This window comes from Lipotes vexillifer, unplaced genomic scaffold (genome assembly GCF_000442215.2).
Source record: "Lipotes vexillifer unplaced genomic scaffold, Lipotes_vexillifer_v1.1 scaffold207, whole genome shotgun sequence".
Classification (NCBI taxonomy): domain Eukaryota; kingdom Metazoa; phylum Chordata; class Mammalia; order Artiodactyla; family Lipotidae; genus Lipotes; species Lipotes vexillifer.
The window spans coordinates 82,121-102,702 of record NW_006784469.1 but is presented as its reverse complement, the minus strand read 5'-3'; the positions used below and the strand labels follow the sequence as shown (position 1 = coordinate 102,702).

At 36.0% G+C, this 20,582-nt stretch overlaps 1 protein-coding gene across 1 annotated transcript in view; it reads right to left on the bottom strand.

Annotated features, from left to right (window-relative positions):
- Window positions 1-20,582, bottom strand: part of DMD (dystrophin) — a 1,809,438-nt gene that overhangs the window by 1,783,742 nt on the left and 5,114 nt on the right. The window contains exon 3 of the mRNA XM_007456856.1: window positions 2,899-2,991. The gene's annotated coding sequence lies outside the window, so the exon portion shown is untranslated. The remainder of the gene's footprint in view (window positions 1-2,898; window positions 2,992-20,582) is intronic.

Sequence of the window (20,582 nt, the reverse complement as noted above, 5' to 3'; positions counted from 1 at the left end):
CCTGAGTTTCTGCAAGTTCAGAGAGAAGGCCTCCACAGCAATAGTAATAACATAGTATATGACACTGGAACCAAAGATTCACATCCTTCCATCTCTTCATGTAATACTTAATCTCATAGATCTGGAAAGTACATTAGGTTGCTGTGTCCTTTAATCTTTACTGAGACTCAAGGGCTTCTTTGACTATTTTATAAGAAGGCAAATAGGCACTCTTGGTGAAAATATCTTCCGCGATTCACTGGGTCATGATGAGGAGTATCGGGCAGGAGGAACTTTTAAAAAGTGATTTAGTAGTTTTAGTAGAACAGGGCAGTGTGATAGAAGAGAGATAAGATAAAGAGGCAGAGGCTGGGGAGAGTCTACATCCTTGCAATCACAAGGATATGGTGATTTGAGGACATAGATGGAAAACAGAAGACTCTAAGAGAAGTCTCAGACCAGGAAAGACTGCAAAAGCATTCCTTCTGGTATTATTCCTGATGTGAAAGCCCTTCCTCATGCTAATTAAAAAAATGAGCACACGCACAAGCAAATGAAGAAAATATCAGACAGGGTAGTTTTAAACTCTATCCTGCAGTGAGTTGAGAGGGAATTGGAAAGGGTTTTGAGGAGACAGGAAAGGGTGAGATCATATGAGAGACAGTTTGGGTGATAAATACAATTAAAATAGCCTTTTGGGGCTCTGAGCACGCCCAAGTCCTCCTGCTGGCTTTGTCATGACTGCCATCTGTGCAACTCAAGTGTTTTCTGCAAGCTGGGGTCTCTCCATGAACAATTTGTTACGAGGCCATAAAATAAATATCAATACAACAGTTGATAGTCCATTAGAAACTTCCATAGCAATTTTACAGAGTCCTATTTATGTCGGTTGAGTTTAATGATTAAAAAAGAAGCTTGGGGGCTTCCCTGGTGGCGCAGTGGTTGAGAGTCTGCCTGCCGATGCAGGCGACGCGGGTTTGTGCCCCGGTCCGGGAAGATCCCACGTGTCGCGGAGCGGCTGGGCCCGTGAGCCATGGCCGCTGAGCCTGCGTGTCCAGAGCCTGTGCTCCGCAACGGGAGAGGCCACAACAGTGAGAGGTCCGCGTACCGCCAAAAAGAAAACAAACAAACAAACAAAAAACAAACTTGGGTTTTATGTGTCTCTTGATTTCATTTTTCTAATGCTTCAGTTTTATTGTAATTTACACACAATGGAAAAGGGGGAAAATACTGCTCCTTCCTCAAGATAGTTTGAGAAGTACTGAGCAACAGAAGGAAACCAGTTTGGTGGGGGGCCCTATGTTGCCTTGCTGGTTCTATTTGATACCATCACTACATGAAAAAAGCCCAGAGTTGAGAATCTTGGGCTCATCTGAGTCTCTTATGAGCTATTCTCTGTTGTCAGCCGCTATGGTTGTTCTCTCTCTCTTCCCATATTGCTGTGAAATAGGACTGAGCCAGCTCAGAGTGTTTACAATAAAAGATATGGGAGTCAATTGGGAGAACAATATGGCTACTGACTTCAGTAGGTATACCTCTGGTCTACATGCTGTCTGACTCCGAGCAGGACCAATCTACAATTCAAGTTAAAAGTCAACCTTACTAAAGGAAGTAGTGATACCTGCTACAATAGGAATGGACCTCAAAGATTATGCTCAGTGAAAGAAGACAGATATAAAAGAATATATATTGTATGAGTGCATTTGGTATGAAATGTCCAAAAAGGCAGACATATAGAGACAGAAAACAGATGAATGGTTGCCTAGGGCTGGGGGTGGGAGAGGAAAGTGACATGAGATTTATTTTTAGGGTGGTGGAAATGTGCTAAAGTTAGATTGTTGTGATGATTGTACAACTCTGTAAATATCCTACAATGTTTGACAGATGGGGGGAATTGTTTCTTCCTCAAAATAGTTTGAGAAGTGCTGGGCAACAGAACTAAACCAGTTTGGTATACTTTGAATTTTACACATAGAACAGGTAAACTTATGATATATAAATTATATCTCAAAAGAAGCTGTTATATAAAAAAGTAATCTCTACCAGTAAAAAGAGCCGGCATCTCATTTACCCTCCAAATTCTTAAAATATGAATGGGAAAAAAAAGAGTTACTAGTATGATGTGCCTCTAAGGAAAATGGTACACTGTACTGAGTGCTTTATGGTAATTCTCTCATTTAATCCTGACAAGAAATATACGTGTTCATTTTTTTTTTCACTTTTGATAGTGAGGGAACTATGGCCCAGAAAGGGATGACATTATATCCAATGCCACTAAGATGGTAAATGAGGAAGTTAAAACCTAAGCTCCTGTCGGTCTGACTAAAAAAATATATACTCTTCACTAAACCAATGATCTGTGATCCATTTTGCAGAGGACCAGTAAATATAGGCATTCAGAAGACCCTGTGCTGAGGTGGTTCAGAAAAAATGCAACTTCCAAATCAGACTATGAAGTAAGTTTTTCTGTATAACACATATACAGATCATCATATCCCAATAATCTTTTATTGGCATTAGTTTACATTGAGAATACACACAATTCACAAAGTCTTATTCATTTGATAGTGATTAACAGGAAAAATGCCCCTCTTCTTACAAAACTATGCAGATTTACTTTTAGGTGAGTTACAAAAGACCTATTTGTGAAAAGTTTTCTTTTTTTTTTTTGCCTCACCTGTACCCAGTGAAATAAAATTTAGAAAAATATTCCTGCGAATGTGCTAGAACCTGTTTTATAATCTGCTGATACTTCACATTGCAGATGACAATCATCCCAGTTAAAAAGGCAGCACTATGGAGATGGGCTTTGTATTGTTATTATGGATATACAGGTTTTGCAAATCAATGGTAAAACTGAAAGCAAGGATCAGCAACGGTACCTTCCCCCACCAAAAAAAAAATCATCAGGATTCTTACCTGCCAGTGGAGGATGATATTCCAAATCAAACCAAGAGTCAGTTTATGATTTCCATCTACTATGTCAGTGCTTCCAATATTCACTAAATCAACCTGTTAAAGATAAAGGGGAAACATTTGAAGGAAGGAGGCAAAATGTCTGTTTGAAAAGAAAACAAAATGCAAAGGTAATTGCATTTATCTATTTCCAGAGCCTAAGCAGCATTATAGCTTTTTAAAAATAATCTAAAAATGAAACAAACTGCATTTGCAACTGAACTTTCTGTAACAAACAAGTGTCCCCAAACACATTTACAAAGAGATAGGAAATGAGTGTACTTTTAGTGTATAAATAAACTACTGCAGATTAAAGAGTCCAGTAAGAGTATTTCCAGGGCTTCCCTGGTGGCGCAGTGGTTGAGAGTCCGCCTGCCGATGCAGGGCACGCGGGTTCGTGCCCCGGTCCGGGAAGATCCCACATGCCGCGGAGCGGCTGGGCCCGTGAGCCATGGCCGCTGAGCCTGCGCGTCCGGAGCCTGTGCTCCGCAACGGGAGTAGCCACAACAGTGAGAGGCCCGCGTGCCGCAAAAACAGTACCTCCAAATAAAATATATAATAATGATAACTCATAAAGGATGCCTAAAATTAAAAAGTGCTTCCTAGGACATAACTGAAACTCAAAAATAGAAATTTCATCAATCCTTTTATCTAGCTCAGAGAAGTGCTATTGTAATTAGGGGTGACTGCATTTGACTAAAATGTCCTTGCTTTAGAAATACATGTTAGAACTCTACTAAACAATAGAGCTAATGGCCAGCTCTCTTTTCTCTATCTAGGACTGGGTTTGGGAATTAAAATTTGGCAGACTTTTATTTTTTCAAGACAAATCCCATCTCCTGTCCTTCTTGCTCCTAACGTTTTTAGGTGGATTCAGGTTACACATACACATCAAGCAAATGAGCACGTGAAAAGATATTCAACATTACAAGCCATTAGAGAAATGCAAATTATAAACATAAAGAGTTAACAGTACATACTTATCATAATGGAAAAAGTTTAAAAAATATAGTGACAATATCAAATGCTGATGAGGATATAGAGAAATTGGGTCACTCATGCTTTGCTGGTGGAAATGTAAATAGTACAGCAACTCTGGAAAACATTTCCAGCAGTTTCTTACAAAATTGAACATGTGCTTACCATACAATCCAGAAATTGGGCTCTTAGGCATTTATTCTAAAGCAATAAAAACTTCTGTTTATACAAAATCCTATACTTAAGTGTTCATACTAGCTTTATTTGTAACAGCCAAGAACTGGGAACAAGCCAGATGCCATACAAGGGTGAATGGTTAAACATATTGGTACATCCATACCGTGGACTACCACTGTGCAATGACAAGGAACATCTATTGATACATCCAGCAACTTGCGTGAATCTCATGGGCATTATGCTGAGTGAAAAAAACAAAGCCAATCACAGAGGGTTACATACAGTATGATTCTATTTATATAACAGCTTTGAAAAGACAAAATTACAGAAATGGAGAACAGAGTCACGGTTGCCAGAGGTTAGGAACTGAGGTGGGGTGGGAGGGGCAGGTGGATGTGTTTATAAAAGGGTAGCACAAGGGATACTTGTGATGATGGATCTGTTCTGCACTTGACTCTGATGGTGGATACACAAATGTACACATGTGATAATGTTGTAAAGAACTAAAAACACGTGGCCACACACACACAAAAGTACAAGTAAAACTTGGGAAACATAAATACTACTGGTGGATTGTATCAATGTTGATGTCCATGGTAATATTATACTATAATTTTAATGTATGTTACCATTGGGGTAGAGCTGGGTTAAGGGTACACATGATCTTTCTGTATTATTGCTTAGAACTACATGTGAATTTACAATTATCTCAAAGAAGAAGGTTAACTTTAAAAATGAGTATCCAGGGATACTTTAAAAAGAGAGAATATCACAATAAAGCAAATATGCAACTTCAGATTAAGGTCTATACAATGGGGGTGAAACTATCAGAGCAAGGGTTGAGGGCTGAGAATTCAGATTCCTCTCCCTACTTACTATCCCTAGGCTCACTGATACCTTTGGTTGACTTTTCTTTCGGCTGTCTCCAGGACTCTGCCATTTTGTCTCGTCCTGAGGGTACTGACCTGAGAGAGTTTCCCATTTATCCTCTTCTAGATAGCTTCACTGAATAGCCGAGATTCATTTTGGTTAAACCTTTCATTCTCTCAGGCTCTAAACCTTTACTGAACCAAGTCTCACTTGGATCTGTCTTTCCCTCTTGTCTCTTCCTCCAGTAAGATGGGTTTACCATTTTCTCACTCAATGCTAAAATATATTCTTTATCATTCATCTTAATTTTCTAAATCCTATTAATTATAACTTTTAAAACTATGAAGCTATGTGGGAAATCCAGGTGAAAAGAATAAAAAGGCTACTCTTCAGTTTCATTGCCAAATCACTCCCAAGTACTCCCCACGTAAACTTATTTGTAGGTTCAATGGATAATCTAATACTTAAATTTATTTTTATATCCCAACTATATACAAATTATTGGTGGATTGGATTAAAACAAATAATTGATACAGAAAAATGTAGAATCATTGAAATAAGGATAAAAGATCTAGATACAAGTCCATAGCTTAATTCCACACATAATTTATAGTAGAGGGCATTACTAAGCTACGCAATAGATTACATGTGAGGATGGTACCACATGGACATTACAGAGAAGTCAGCCTGAAGTAAATGGACAGCATATAAATGGACATTTAAGTAAGGCTGTATTGAAGAGTGGATGAGCAGAGGTCCTGAAAGCTGGTTAAGGTGAAAGACCTTGATTTTCTTAGGTATAGGGAAGTCAAGGTGATACTGCCATTGTAACACATTACACGTCTGCTTATTTCTACAATGCAGATGCTTCTCAGTGGACAGCTGAATTTTAGTTGTACCCCATGCAAATTTTTCCTAATTCAGTGCTGAAGTAAATATCAGAATTTCAAATTACTGGGCATTCACATAGATTTTTTTCCTATACATGCAAACAATAATTTGCCATGATACCTTCATTTTAATTATACAAAGTAGATACAACAAGTTTCTAGAATTTAGATCCCAGGGGAGAGGAATAACTCCTGAACAAGAAAGCACCATCATCTACATTTCATCTGGGGATTCCCCATGTGGCAGTAGAGGGGAGGAGTTCTCCATGTGGAAAAGATGCTATAAATTTAAGAACTGATTTACTGATTAATTCATTCAACAAATTCATATGTCAGGCACTGATGTACTTAGAACACAAAAGGGAAAAATACTCCTGCTTTCTGGAACTTAATTATAGTGGCAGTGAGAATCAGACCATATATTCTTGAAGATTCAATTATTTAAATAAAGAACATGTGATTTCTAGAAAATAGATATACTTGGGGAATCACTGCTGGTAGTTAAGTTTAGACTTGCCATAGGGATCATCCTGGGGAGACTAAGAGCAAGCAGCAGGCACTTAGATACCAACTGCCCCTATCCACTCTCATAAGCTTGTTCTCTGTGTGAGCAGGGAGATGATTCCTCCATTTATTTATCCCCATAAAATCCCTTTTAAAATCCAATCTATATTATATCAGGGACTGTGCTTAGGCCTGATAAAGAAGACTAAGGTAGAACCCCTAATGTCAAAAAGCTCATGGGCTGGGCTTCCCTGGTGGCGCAGTGCTTGAGAGTCCGCCTGCCGATGCAGGAGACGCGGGTTGGGGCCCCGTTTCGGGAAGATCCCACGTGCCGCGGAGCGGCTGGGCCCGTGAGCCATGGCCGCTGAGCCTGCGCGTCCGGAGCCTGTGCTCCGCAAATGGGAGAGGCCACAACAGTGAGAGGCCCGCATAACGCAAGGAAAAAAAAAAAAAAAAAAAGCTCATGGGCTAATAGCAGGTCACAAAATAAAAGTTAATTAAAATCAGGTAGGATCCAAAAATTCCACTTCTAGGTATATATCCAAAAGAATTGAAAGCAGAGACTCAAACAGATATTTATACATAAATGTTCACAGCTATTCACAGTAGCCTAAAGGTGGAAATGATCCAAATATCCATTGACAGATGAATAGATAAAGAGGACATGGTGTATATACACAACGGAGTATTCTTCAATATTAAAAAGAAAGGAAATTCTGATACATGCTACAACGTCAGTGAACCTTGAAAACATTATGCTAAGTGAAATTAGGCAGCCATAAAATGAAAAATATTATATGATTCTACTTATGTGAGATACCTAGAATAGTCAGATTTATAGAGAAAGAACGTAGAATAGAGGTTACCGGGGGCTAAGAGAAAGGTGATTACAGGGTTTTTTTGAACAGGCAAGAGGTTCAGTTTGGGATGGTGAAGACGTTCTGGAGATGGATAGTGGTGATGGTTGCATACATAGGGGAATGTATAATTCTAATGCCACTCAATTGTACACTTAAAAATGGTTAAAATGGTACACCAATTTTTAAAAATGTTTAAAGTGGTAATGTATATGATATGTACATTTTACCACAATAAAAATAAATAATAAAAAGAAGCCACTGGCACATACACACACACACACACACGCCTTAGACAATATCTAAAGGAATGTGCATAGTTGTGTTCCAGCAAAACTTATTTATAACCAGTGGAAAAAATTAGGTAGGCAACTGTGTCTCATGGACGCCCAGTAGAGAAAAATAAATTTCTGTGACAGTGTAAGCAAAAGAAAGAGGAAATATTCAGTGTTGACCGAATCTGTAAAGAAGGAATATAAAACTGGAACAAATAAAGGGTGTGTGTGTGGAAGGCATGCCAAGAAGACACATGTGACTAAGGATATGGGGGGCAAGCGTAAAACCCATTACATGGTTGGGAATTAGAAGTGTTGTACTCAGGGACAAGGTGGCATGTGTGAAGTTGTTAAACAATCTGGGGCAGGATTATGAAGAGTCTTAAAAAATCTCAAGGAATGCAAGGAACAAGTTAGGGCACTATGAGGTAGAAAAATAATACCAGAGAAGTTGAACAGATCTTGGCCAATTCTTATGGGCACTGAGAAAAAACTAGCTGAGATTCATTATAAATGTCTCTAACCAGTACAAGGACGCTTACATTTTTGTCAGGGACAACAAACCTTTTCACAATTCTCAACTCTAAGAAATGTGCATTTTATAGTAATATACTGCATCTTTAATTACAACTTTACAAATGATGCAGTGATAACCATTTGACCATTTCTTTTGTTGTCAACCTTCAATAAACAATAAGAGCATAGTATTAAATCTTAGTTTTACAGGGATATTCTGTAGACAGTTGCAATAATGCAATCCAATTTATGTAACTTTCTGTTGATTTGCAATTATATTTTGTTAGTTCACTTTTTTTATTGCCAGTGTTACTCACTATACCATCCTATCCAGTAGGCCAGTTTTGTTGGTGGTGCTTGCCATAGGGCGCAATGAGTAAATAGCATGGCTTTTAAGTGGTATTTCACTCATATATTCTCAACTGTGTGTGCCTTAGAGGGTAACTCTTATCACACTGCAGTTATTACCAATCATCATTCCTTTTTAAAGGTTCATATTTGATCAAGTTGTGTTGTCATAGGTAGGTATTTTGTCATCCTGTAGTTGGGTTGTAAGAAACACAACGAACCCCATTTTTTGAGTGGTAAACTATATGTTAATCTTTGTACTGTTTTCTATGTCTGTGTATATGTACATATGTATGTGTGTATATATCATTTCATTTTTGTTCTTTTTAGAAATATTGTATTTCTTTATATATAAGACCACACAAATATTATTTTACACAAATGCATAAATGGGATCTTATACATGCCTCTCCTATTTTTCTTGAGACAAGTTTTCTTTTCCATTTTGCTTGCCCCACTTTCTTCCCAACTTCTTTCCTAATCTGACCTAAAAAACTCCCTATTCATATGATCAGTGTATGTGTGAGTGTGCATGTGTGATATCCTATAAACACAAATTTGTGAGGTTTTATAGTCTACAGATGGCATATTATTCAGGTTCTATTGAATATTTCTTTTACCAAACAATAATCCCTTTTATTTGTTCATTTTCATGGCTAATCCATTTGACTCTCAATTTTCGTATGCTTGCTGTTGTTACTAATGCCCCATATCTCACCATGTAGCTATGAATTATATTGATTTTTTTAAATCATTACTAGCTCTTCTCAAATAATCATCACCATGCCGCACAATTGCTTCTCTGTTTTCTTTTACGTAGTTTTTTTTCCTAATATATGCTCTGGAATTACATCTTCCAAGGATTATCAATCTAATTTCCAAATAACTATGAAAAGGGAAAATAAAAATTAAAATATGTTAACATCTATGTTAAATGAATAATTGTATGTCTGTCTAGTAAGCAAAACAAAAACCATTTATATGACATATATGCTAATAAATGGATTCTGTGTGTGTGCGGGGGGTGGGGGGTGTAACAAGCACAAAATAACAGGAAATTCAATCTTGAGGTCACTGAGGAGGCCCAAAGTTATGTTTCCCTGTTTTGCAGAATGAAAGCATCTGACACCAAATGAATAGGTGTGAAAATTGATATTATGTGTGAAAATTAAATAGCATGCATTGAATTTTTGCAGAAAAAGTTCACCTCCACATGAAGATTGGCTTTAGGAGTTCCTGCAAACAGGCCTAAGACTCTACTCAGAAAGTAACATTAGATTCTGGCTCAGAGTTTTGCAGTGTTATCTGTGGAAGATGCTTTACTCAAACATAATTTGGCCACACCGCAGCACACATGATCTTAGTTCCGGGACCAGGGATCGATCCCGGGCCCCCTGCAGTGGAAGCGTGTGGAGTCCTAACCACTGGACCACCACGGAATTCCCTCACCATTAATGGAACCTTACTGTGGCTCCAGCAGAATATTTAAATGTGAACTCATAGGAAAAAATCCCTTGGGTTAGGATGAGCTGGCTGTAAAAAAATGCACCTAGGAAACTTAAGGAATTGGCTTTTGGAATACAGTAGTCTATTGTTATACATTTTATAGGTGTGAGAACACGAATTGAAGGGACTTCCTATTCTGTCCCCACATTAGTAGCTAGACTAAAATATCTGATTTTGTACAAAAATTTATATTTAGTAATTCTATGATTAATATATAAGTATTCCAGAGAGCACTGCTCCTTCCTGGTGTTCTACCTACTAAATGAGTTTACTAACCACTGGGCATGAGGAACAATTCTTTTCCATTGCTTATTCAAGAGAATAATGTTTGTTTTATCCGAGGTTTTGTTTTATCCCCAGTTCCTTCAAGGCTTGGATGCAATCTAGCATTGTCAGTAATATTTTCTACAAGCTAAATTTATAGATAGCCCACGGTGGTTATATTGAAAGGATTTATACATATAATACTGATATATGTAAGATTTAAGAATACTTAGGAAAACCATAAGATTTAAAATGAACCTGAAATGTAATGGTTTAGTGAAAGGAGATTACTGACCTAGACAAGTTTATATTATTTTTGATTAGCTTTACAGGAAGAAGAATAGCAGAATGAGTTCATCAGATATAAACTTGCACACAGTGACTTTGGAATGAGGAACATTTGACATTTAAAAAATTGCAATAACCAGGTCAAATAATGAAAATGGAACTTCTCAGGGTAAAACAGAAGGTAAAAGGAAAAAGATAAATAAATGCAAGGGAGTGATATTCCTGTGATATATCTGACAAGGTTCTAAGGAATAAATCTCGTACAAATTTTTCCATGCTTTTGAATTTTTTGGTGGTGGCAGGGAGATGGATAAACTTTTCCAGTTTTAGTTTGTAAATAATTTAAGCATTTGCATTCCTAACATGGATGTTGTAGAGAGTTATGTCTCATTCAATAAAGGAACCATCATCTTTCCAATAAATGATATTCTTGCCTTTTTAGACAACCACTGAGAAGGACATTTTATAACTACAGGGACTAATGAAAACACATCTTCTATCATTCAGCCAGTTGATATTAGGTTAGGGCTAGGAGGTTCCTCACAGGTTTCAGAGGATGTGTTTCTTCCAGATCACTTCAGATTTCAAGATTTATCCTAAGGAGGAGTCACTTTTGTTCCTTAATATGCAGAATACAATCTGAGCTTCTATTTTCATTAGGCATGGGGTAAGGGATAAGGGTAGGCAGTCTTTATACTTATCAGTCTTGGTATGTGCGTTTAAATAACCGAAAAATGCAGCAGATTAAATCTTATAAAATAACTTCACATAGAATGTAAGATTATAAAAGGAACCATGAAATATCATCTTTAAAAGTTTGAGTGGATTTCCTTAACCAGAATCTTAAACAATAACTAACATTTAGGGAAAAACCAAGCATTGGGATTTATCAAATAAACAGCCCTCCTGATAGACCTCATGCAGATACTTCTACCTTCTATATATTTGGTTCTTTCAGATCCATACATTTCTTTCTCATAAACTGTTTATAATAGAGAATCTCTTTCCAACACTCAAGACAAATAGGATTTGCTTTTTAAATGTGCTAAGTGCCTTTTATAAAACATCTGCCATCATGTAGTCAAGCTAAAGAGACTTCTCCATGTTCAAGAGAAATTCCTCAAGTATTTATATAATCCTTCCAAATATAATGCATTTAAAAGATCAAAAATTTAGAAAAAGCAAAGGAGTTTCACTGCCCTGCAGCATGTGCTTTTATACTGTGTTTAAGGTTCATATAAAATTTTAAGACTTATGGGTATAAATCATACCCACTTTTGCCACTGAAAGATGCATGTATTGAATCTTTTATTATTAAATGATGAATAGTTCAATATATACAACATCAAGGGTGGGCTGCATTGGCCATTGTGGCCTTGGGTCTCTACTGGCAGGTTTTTTTTCTTCCCTCTCATATCTCTACATTCAAAATGTTATTTTTTATTTTAAACAAATATAGAAATTTGCATTGAAAAATACCTTTCAAAAGCACATTTTGACATAGAATACATCATAAGACTTAGTACTGGGAACACACTATAAAGATACTACCCCCTAACTTTAGTGACTAAGCTCTACATATTTAGTCATTCATTAAATATTTTTCACCATCCACCATATACCACATATTAACTGTTGAGGACAAAGACTAAAAAATGGACTGTTTTATCAAATTGCTTAAAGACTAGTGAAATGAGTTAAAATTTCTCTCTGTTTTGGATGCATTTATGATAATCATACATCACAAGGTAACTCTTAACAGAACTGTGTCTTTGTTTGTTTATACATTTCCTCTTTGACACTAAAGATTTTAAGCAGTTAATTTAAAAAATCTCATAATGTTAAGGAAATATAAACATTAAAATGGTGAAAGAATATTGAAACAAGTATAGCAAAATAGAAATTTCAATGCAGGTAGTTTTATTGAACATAAGGTGCAGAACTAAACTTTTGGGCAAAGTAGCTCTTATAACTAAACTAAGCAAAATTTCCTAGATGGAATATTGTATACAAGAGGGCATCATTTGTTTCCCTCTATAAACTAGCCCTCAAAAATGATTTCACAAGATAGAGTAAGATAAAAGACATACACACTTTCAGTATAATATTATTTAACTTGAATTTTTATAAATACTATGTATCTTATACCTGGCAATATTGAATGCCACTTTAACAACAACAAGAACCCTATATAACCCACGCAACTAGGGTCAACTAATCTATGACAAAGGAGGCAGGGATATACGATGGAGAAAAGACAGTCTCTTCAATAAGTGGTGCTGGGAAAACTGGACAGCTACATGTAAAAGAATGAAATTAGAACACTCCCTAACACCATACACAAAAATAAATTCAAAATGGATTAAAGACCTAAATGTAAGGCCAGACACTATAAAACTCTTAGAGGAAAACATAGGAAAAACACTCTTTGACATAAATCACAGCAACATCTTTTTTGACCAACCTCCTAGAGTAATGGAAATAAAAACAAAAATAATAAACAAATGGGACTTAATGAAACTTAAAAGCTTCTACAAAGCAAAGGAAACTACAAACAAGACGAAAAGACAACTCTCAGAATGGGAGAAAATATTTGCAAATGAAACAATGGACAAAGGATTAATCTCCAAAATATACAAACAGCTCATGCAGCTCAAAATTAAAAAAAACAAACAACACAATCAAAAAATGGGCAGAAGACCTAAATAGACATTTCTCCAAAGAAGACACACAGATGGCCAAGAGGCACATGAAAAGTTACTCAACGTCACTAATTATTAGAGAAATGCAAATCAAAACTACAATGAGGTATCATCTCACACCTGTTAGAATGGGCATCATCAGAAAAGCTACAAACAACAAATGCCGCAGAGGGTGTGGAGAAAAGGGAACCCTCTTGCACTGTTGGTGGGGATGTAAATTGATACAGCCACTATGGAGAACACTATGGAGGTTCCTGAAAAAACTAAAAGTAGAATTACCATATGACCCAGCAATCCCACTACTGGGCATATACCCAGAGAAAACCATAATTCAAAAAGACACATGCACCCCAATGTTCACTGCAGCACTATTTACAATAACCAGGTCATGGAAGCAACCTAAATGCCCATCGACAGACGAATGGATAAAGAAGATGTGGTACATATATACAATGGAATATTACTCAGCCATAAGAAGGAACGAAATTGGGTCATTTGTAGAGATGTGGATGGACCTGGAGACTGTCATACAGAGTGAAGTAAGTCAGAAAGAGGAAAAGAAATATCATATATTAACGCATATATGTGGAACCTAGAAAAATGGTACAAATGAACGAGTTTGCAGGGCAAAAATAGAGACAGGGATGTAGAGAACAAACGTATGGACACCAAGGGGGGAAAGCGGGGGGTGGGGGTGGGGGTGGTGTGATGAATTGGGAGATTGGAATTGACATATACACACTAATATGTATAAAATAGATAACTAATAAGAAGCTTCTGTATAAAAAATAAAATAAAATTTAAAGAAAAATTTTAAAAAATGAACCCTATGTAGCCAGAGCTTTCTAGTTTTCAGCCATGTATACTGATTTCAAGGAAAAAAAAAAAAAAAACACTTGGCAACAGCAATGGCAAAAAATTCTAAGATACATGGCTAACATTCATTATAATGAGAAAAATTTTCAATTATAATATAATTTGTAGCCATATTATTATTATCCCAAAAGATCTCCATGTGCACAAATCAAAGTAAATGATTACCTCAATTTTAAGTTGAATATGTAAGGAAAAACATAGTATTTTTTCCTTGAGGCAAGAAATGTACAGGGTTGGGGGAAGGTAAACAATTCACCTTATGAAATTATTTTCAGTCATAACTAGCTTCATTTTAAGAGGAATAATTTCATATTGCATCAGAATATGAATTTAAAGATTATAAGATATGCTTGTATATATTTTTATGTTCCATAGAAGACTATTTTGAAATAAGTGCAACTATTTCTATTAGTACATTTCACAGATGACAAAGTGGAACCAAAGTCATGAAATTATTTGACAAAGATCCTGTAGTTAGTGAGTGACAGGGTTAAATGGATACACTTCTTCTGGATCCTTGGAATCAATATATATAAGGTGCAGACGTATCACAGGCCTATTGTGTGGACTGAAATTTTAATATAAAAAAGAATACTTGTCTAACATAAATTAAAAATTTGGAATTTATATCTGAACACTGGATTTTATGAGTAATAAAAGGAAGCAGTTTATGTTTGGTCAAAGATATTATGTTCTGACATACCCCCAAATACATTAAATGGCTATTTAAGTTTCTGAATACTTAAAGGACACATAAAATACTACTTTTAAAGAACACTTTAGAATCCTCCTTATCTAAGATCATATGCCAGGAAGAGTGAACACTATATCATTTTTCAGATCAGTGACATTTGACAACCATTCAATCTAATTCAGTGACAATTTTCAATGATGTGATTAATTGAATATTTGAACATAGCTGACATTTGAATTTTCGCCGTAGACTTTTTAAGTACCCATTTTGGATTTGTGGTTTAATAATGTACAACAACGATCTTATTTTCTTTGTGCTATCTCACCTTGTATAGTTGAAATTACTTGGTAAAATTGTGCCACTTTGTCATAGACAATTGATGAGAGTAGTGAACATAATTATGAGATTTACAACTGTGTAAGCTAATATTAAATCACGTTAAATCAGTAAAGTCCCAGTATATGCCAGGGTATATTGCAACACTCTATTTTTTGTCAGGTTCTTTAAAATAATGATGGAGTGCATTCCATGACTTCAAAAAGGCACTGGGATTCATAAAGTATACACTTGGAAATCTTGGGATGGAAGAAGAGGAAACAAACTGGGATCAGCCAATGAATGGAAGACAGGTATCATAATGCATCTGGAGGACAGTTTAAAACACCACAGACAGTTAAATCTCCCTACCAGTTTTTTAACGGCTAAATTCCTTTACCAGTGAAAAACTTTAATCATTATTCAACTTTACATAAAATGATTTAAAATGCAAATTTGTATTAGAGGAAACTCACTGACTGGAATTTAATTATATCTAAGGGAAAACAATCTGCCAATAAACAAGCTCAAATGACCCATTAAATATTTCTTTTACGTCTGAGAGAAGATGGGGTTAAAGACCTGTAGAACTGTATTCAGAATGTCTGGTGACAGTCTGGTGACTACCCACAAACAAGAGTGGAGAAGGATAAAAGAATGATAGAATGGCAGTATGAGAGATGTTTCCCTATTATCTGAGATTGGCTCTATCTACCTTCAGTAAGTTACAAATAAATGGAAGCTGTGGATACATTTTATCTTGAGCTAGTATGCAGACAAGCACAACCATTCGGTAGAGTCATCCCCTGTTTCACAGGATTTTGTATTTTCTTTTGTTTGCTTTTTTAAACCTCGGCCAACTTTATTTCAAAAACCACCTCCACTCCCTCTCAGCAAATATTGTGATAAAGGCATCACTGCACTTAGAAGTACTTCTTTCTCAATAAGTGGTTTTCACAAATAAATTATTGATAGCAGGGATAACTTCATGTTAAAACAGCCACCAGAGAGAAAGCAAATCAGAACATAAATGTGGTGTTTGAGCTCTACAAAGCTAAGTTGTGAGTGACATTTGAGTGAGGAGAGTAAGTGAGAAGTCAGGAGAGAAAAGAAAGGAAATTGAAGCACAGGCTCACATTGAGTTGCTAGTTTAGAATTAGGGAATAGGCTAAAACTAGTCATTTATGGCAGAGGAATAGGCCAAATTGGAGGAGGAGAGGACGGGTGGGGAGGGGAGGAGGAGAGGAGGGGAGGGAGGAAGGAAGGAGACAAAACGAACTTGACCTAAGAAGACCTTGAAACTACCACAAATACCTTTTCAAAAGGAAGTTTCTAATATCCCTTTAACGGCAAGGGAGGGCCAGTTTTTTTCAGGTGATTTTAAAAATTAGGTTTGTGAACAGATTTGTAGAACTGGGAGGCCCCCTCATGATTTTCTATTAGCAATTATCAATTTCTTAAAACTCTGAATGAACTTACCACTAGTACCATTGGACCCAGAAGTCTTTGTAAAAAGTTTGCTTGGTTTGGTTTTATGATTTCTTAAGTTCCTTTGGTTATTGATGTAGGTACGCTATATTCCATTGTGTTAATTCTTGTAATTTATGATTTTAAATAGAATATAATCAAATTTCATTGCTTTTTTATAATCAACATATAGTTCTGTGTAGATTCCATTTTTGGTTTCTACTCTTGTACTTATTTTTAATATTTTCTATGTTTAAATTGCATACATTTGATTTATTTCCCTCTTTTTTTCTGATTAAATTTATAAGAGATTAGTCTATTTTATGATTTTATTACAAGGAACTAATATCTTAAATTCATCTAGTGTTTCTTTTTTCTAACTCATTTCTTCATTTATCTTTTATTTCCTACTTTCCTTAGAGCATTTCTTTCTTTTTTGTAACATTTATGGTTGAAAGCTAGAATTAATTTATTTTACCCTTTTTTTTTTTTTTTTAATGAACATAAAAGCAAAGACAAAAATTGAACCTCTGGGTAGAACTGAGGCCATTTCTCATGGGTTTTCTCATGGGATGCTTTTTCCTATAAAAACATGGATTTGTACTCTTGGTTTCTTATACACTTTACATTAATCAAATTGAATTTTTTTAAGTATTATTAATTTCTACTGTTATATCATTATCATCAAAGATTATGCACTTTAAAAGTTCTTTTTATGTGTTTAATGACATTTTCACTACATTCTAATATCTTATCCATTTTTTATTTGTACATATGCCAAGGACGTTTTTTATATGTTTATCTTTGCCTACGCCTATAGTAAGTTTTATAGCAGGGTAGAAGTTAGAGATAACTCTTAGTTTATCTTCCTTTTCTTATTCTGGTGCTCCCGAGAAGCATGGGAGAGTAATGTCAGCTGGTTCCAAAACTAGCCAGAAACCACCTCCACTCCCTGTCAGCAAATGGGGGAGGTGGTATGGCCTTAAAAGTGAATGGCTTCCGAGACTTCCCTAGTAGTGCAGTGGTTGGGACTCCGCACTCCCATTGTGAGGGGCCCTGGTTCGATCCCTGGTCGGGGAACTAGATCCCGCGTGCTGCAGCTGGGACCGAGCGCAGCCAGAATAGATAGATAAACGAATAAATATTTAAAAAAAAGAAAAAAAATGTGAATGCCTTCCTGCTACACCCAGCAAGGTTGGGCCCTGGCCAACATTAGGGCTCTTAACGTAGAGATTCCCAAGTCTTCTTTTGACCAGAAAAAAGAAAAATAGAGCTATCTGAAGAGCTGGGTTTTCTCTGATTGCTCGCCCTCCCACATTCTTCACACCTTCTTTGTTTGAGATGACCCACCTAGTATGAGATGGCTCCATCGTCCAGGATCTCTTACCCCTCTGGCTTCTAGTTAGGTTCAACCAATGAGCAGCACTGGCAGACTATTAGAGGACTGAATAGAGAGACTAAGGTATCAATCTCCCACCTCCTCCAGCAGGCCATGATTTGAGAGTAACTGCATTCTTTAGGTACCTATGGTTGCACTTGCTATCCAGGGGACCCACTCCCAAGGTTAGAGCTTTCATTGGTTTAAGGTAACAGCTCTCTCCTTTTGTCTCTTTAGGTTTAGGGGTAGTAAAGCCTATTAACTGAGGCTAGTCTCTGGTGCTTCACCATTCATCGTTGGTTCCTCTAATCCTGCCCATATTTCTGTATATATTCCTTTTATTACAGTCTTTTCAACTTTGTCTTTGCATAGGCTTTCTGATTCATTTCAGGACTGTTAATGATACACATGGCCTCATGAGATGACTTGGGCTTGGATAGTGACTATATCAGTGGATAATTCAATGGACTAAAAACGAAAGGCTTTTCCCCTGCCTATAGAAGGCACCACATAGGTCTACTGATGTCTGGCCATTCCCTAGGGATAGGGGAAATTATTCTTAATAATGACAAAGTTAGAATTTTCTGAATGCCTGTTTGAGAGCTCAGATTTGGATTTGGTTCATTTAAATGAAATTATAAACTACTGTTTTCCTTGCAAATCCAACCTTATGGGAGAGAAGGTTTATATATCATTCACACAGATTTTATAGAATCATCTATGCTTGGGAGTGTCGATAGGTAGAAAATCACTATTAAATCTACAGTTTATGTTATGTGTATTCTCAACTTTTTTCTTTGCTGCTAACTGTGTTGTAATCTGACAATGGTGAATTAAAGGCTCTGAATAAAAATATATTTCCATCATTTATTCTTTATGGTTTTAGCAGCATTTCTATTATGCAGTAAGTTGTATTATGTTTTAATTATTGATTTCAACTTTCTTGGATAAAAATGATATTTTCAAATACTTATAAGTTTTTCTTTGTCATTAATATTCTTATCTCTGACTTTTAAAAGAACTTGTTTTATTACCCATTTAATTTATAATAGCCCTTTTATGTTTAGTCATTTTCATCTCACTTAGAACTAAATTCAAACCCTAACCATGGCTCCCCATGTTCTCCTCTTCCCAGCACCACCCTGCTACCTCTCTGATCCCCTACTCTACTACATTTTTTTTCCACACTCAGTCCTCTCCACCTGTTGAGTCCTATTTCCAAATGTGTTTTCTCCTCTAGGTCTTTTTATCCCACTGCCTAGGCCATTTTCCTATAGATAATCCCACGGTTCACTCCTTCACTTCCTTCCAGTCTCCACCTATAAGACAACCTAACCAAAGGCCTTCCCAAACCTCCTAGTCTATTTGTCTCTTCTTCATTCACTTAGCTATCACTACATACATTATACATATTTAACATCCTCTGGTATTTGACTCTAAACTCCATGACATAAACGATTTCATTTGTTCTGATCACTGACTGCAGTGTTCCTACCATTTGGAATACAACCTGACATATAGTAGACACTCAATAAAAAATGCATGGAATCTAAAAATACTAACATTATTCTGTTTCAGGTATGACTACTCAAAATCTCTAATCAATGCCTCCTATAGTTCATTCTGAGAATTTGTGATTTTTAAAAGGAAAATAGTTCTATCTACTATTTTACTTAATATGCTGATTTATTTATATCCCATCCCAGGATCATTTAGTCATCTGCTGTAGAATACCCAAGGCCATTTTTAGGGAAAAATCCTGCTCTTGAACGTTCTCTTTGTGTGTTTATTATTTATGCTAATAATCAGAGAGTAAAATACATGTCCCTTGGAATACTTTCCATTTCTTTTCTGCTTTCTTTTATTACAAAATAATGGGAAGTATAAAATGATAATACATTTACTTTTGAGCATTTGTATTCTGTGCCTTTTGGCCTGGGGCTAGCTCAGGTAAAGGTTATTTCACTCGAGGTTTTGGTTTACACTGGAGAATGTTTTACTTGAGATTCTGTCCTTTAAAACAGAGACCTCAATTATATGCCATTCCCCATTAGGGCCCTGGCTCAAATGGGAGCTTTGTGGAAATTTTCTTTTGAAGGACTCCTTGTCCAATTTAACCCTCATTTGGGAGTCTTCGCCTGCTAAAACGTTGGAATTTTATCAAGATTTTCTATTTTCAGTAAGAAATATAACCTCCTGAGAAAAGATCCATATATTGCATTAATCACATTCTAATTCTGTATATTCACTTATCACATTTTATTAAACAATTTCATAATAAAATACACGGTCTATGTTCAGATAGATAAATATGGCCATAATTTGGAGTTTTGCAGGTTGTAAGATCAGTTTTGCTTTCCCTTCCTACATTCCTCTTATTAAAATTTTTTAAAAAATTGGTAGCCTACATACAGAAAATATACTTAAGTGTACAGCTTGATAAATTTTCTCAAAGCAAATGCACCTGTGTAACGACCACCAGGTCAAAACATGGAAATCTTCAACACCTCTGAAGATTTCATCCTGCATTTAAAAATCTAACCATTCTTCTGACTTTTAAACTCATGGAAGCATTCTGCCTATTCTTGAAATTTAAGTAAACGAAATTACAGTAGATATACTTTTGTGTCTCACTTTTTTCTCTTTCCGGAAATTGATCTATCTTATGTACTGTGTGTCACTATCATTGGCTCACTTTCATTCTAATTTTGGCTATTACAAATGAAGCTACTATGAACACTCT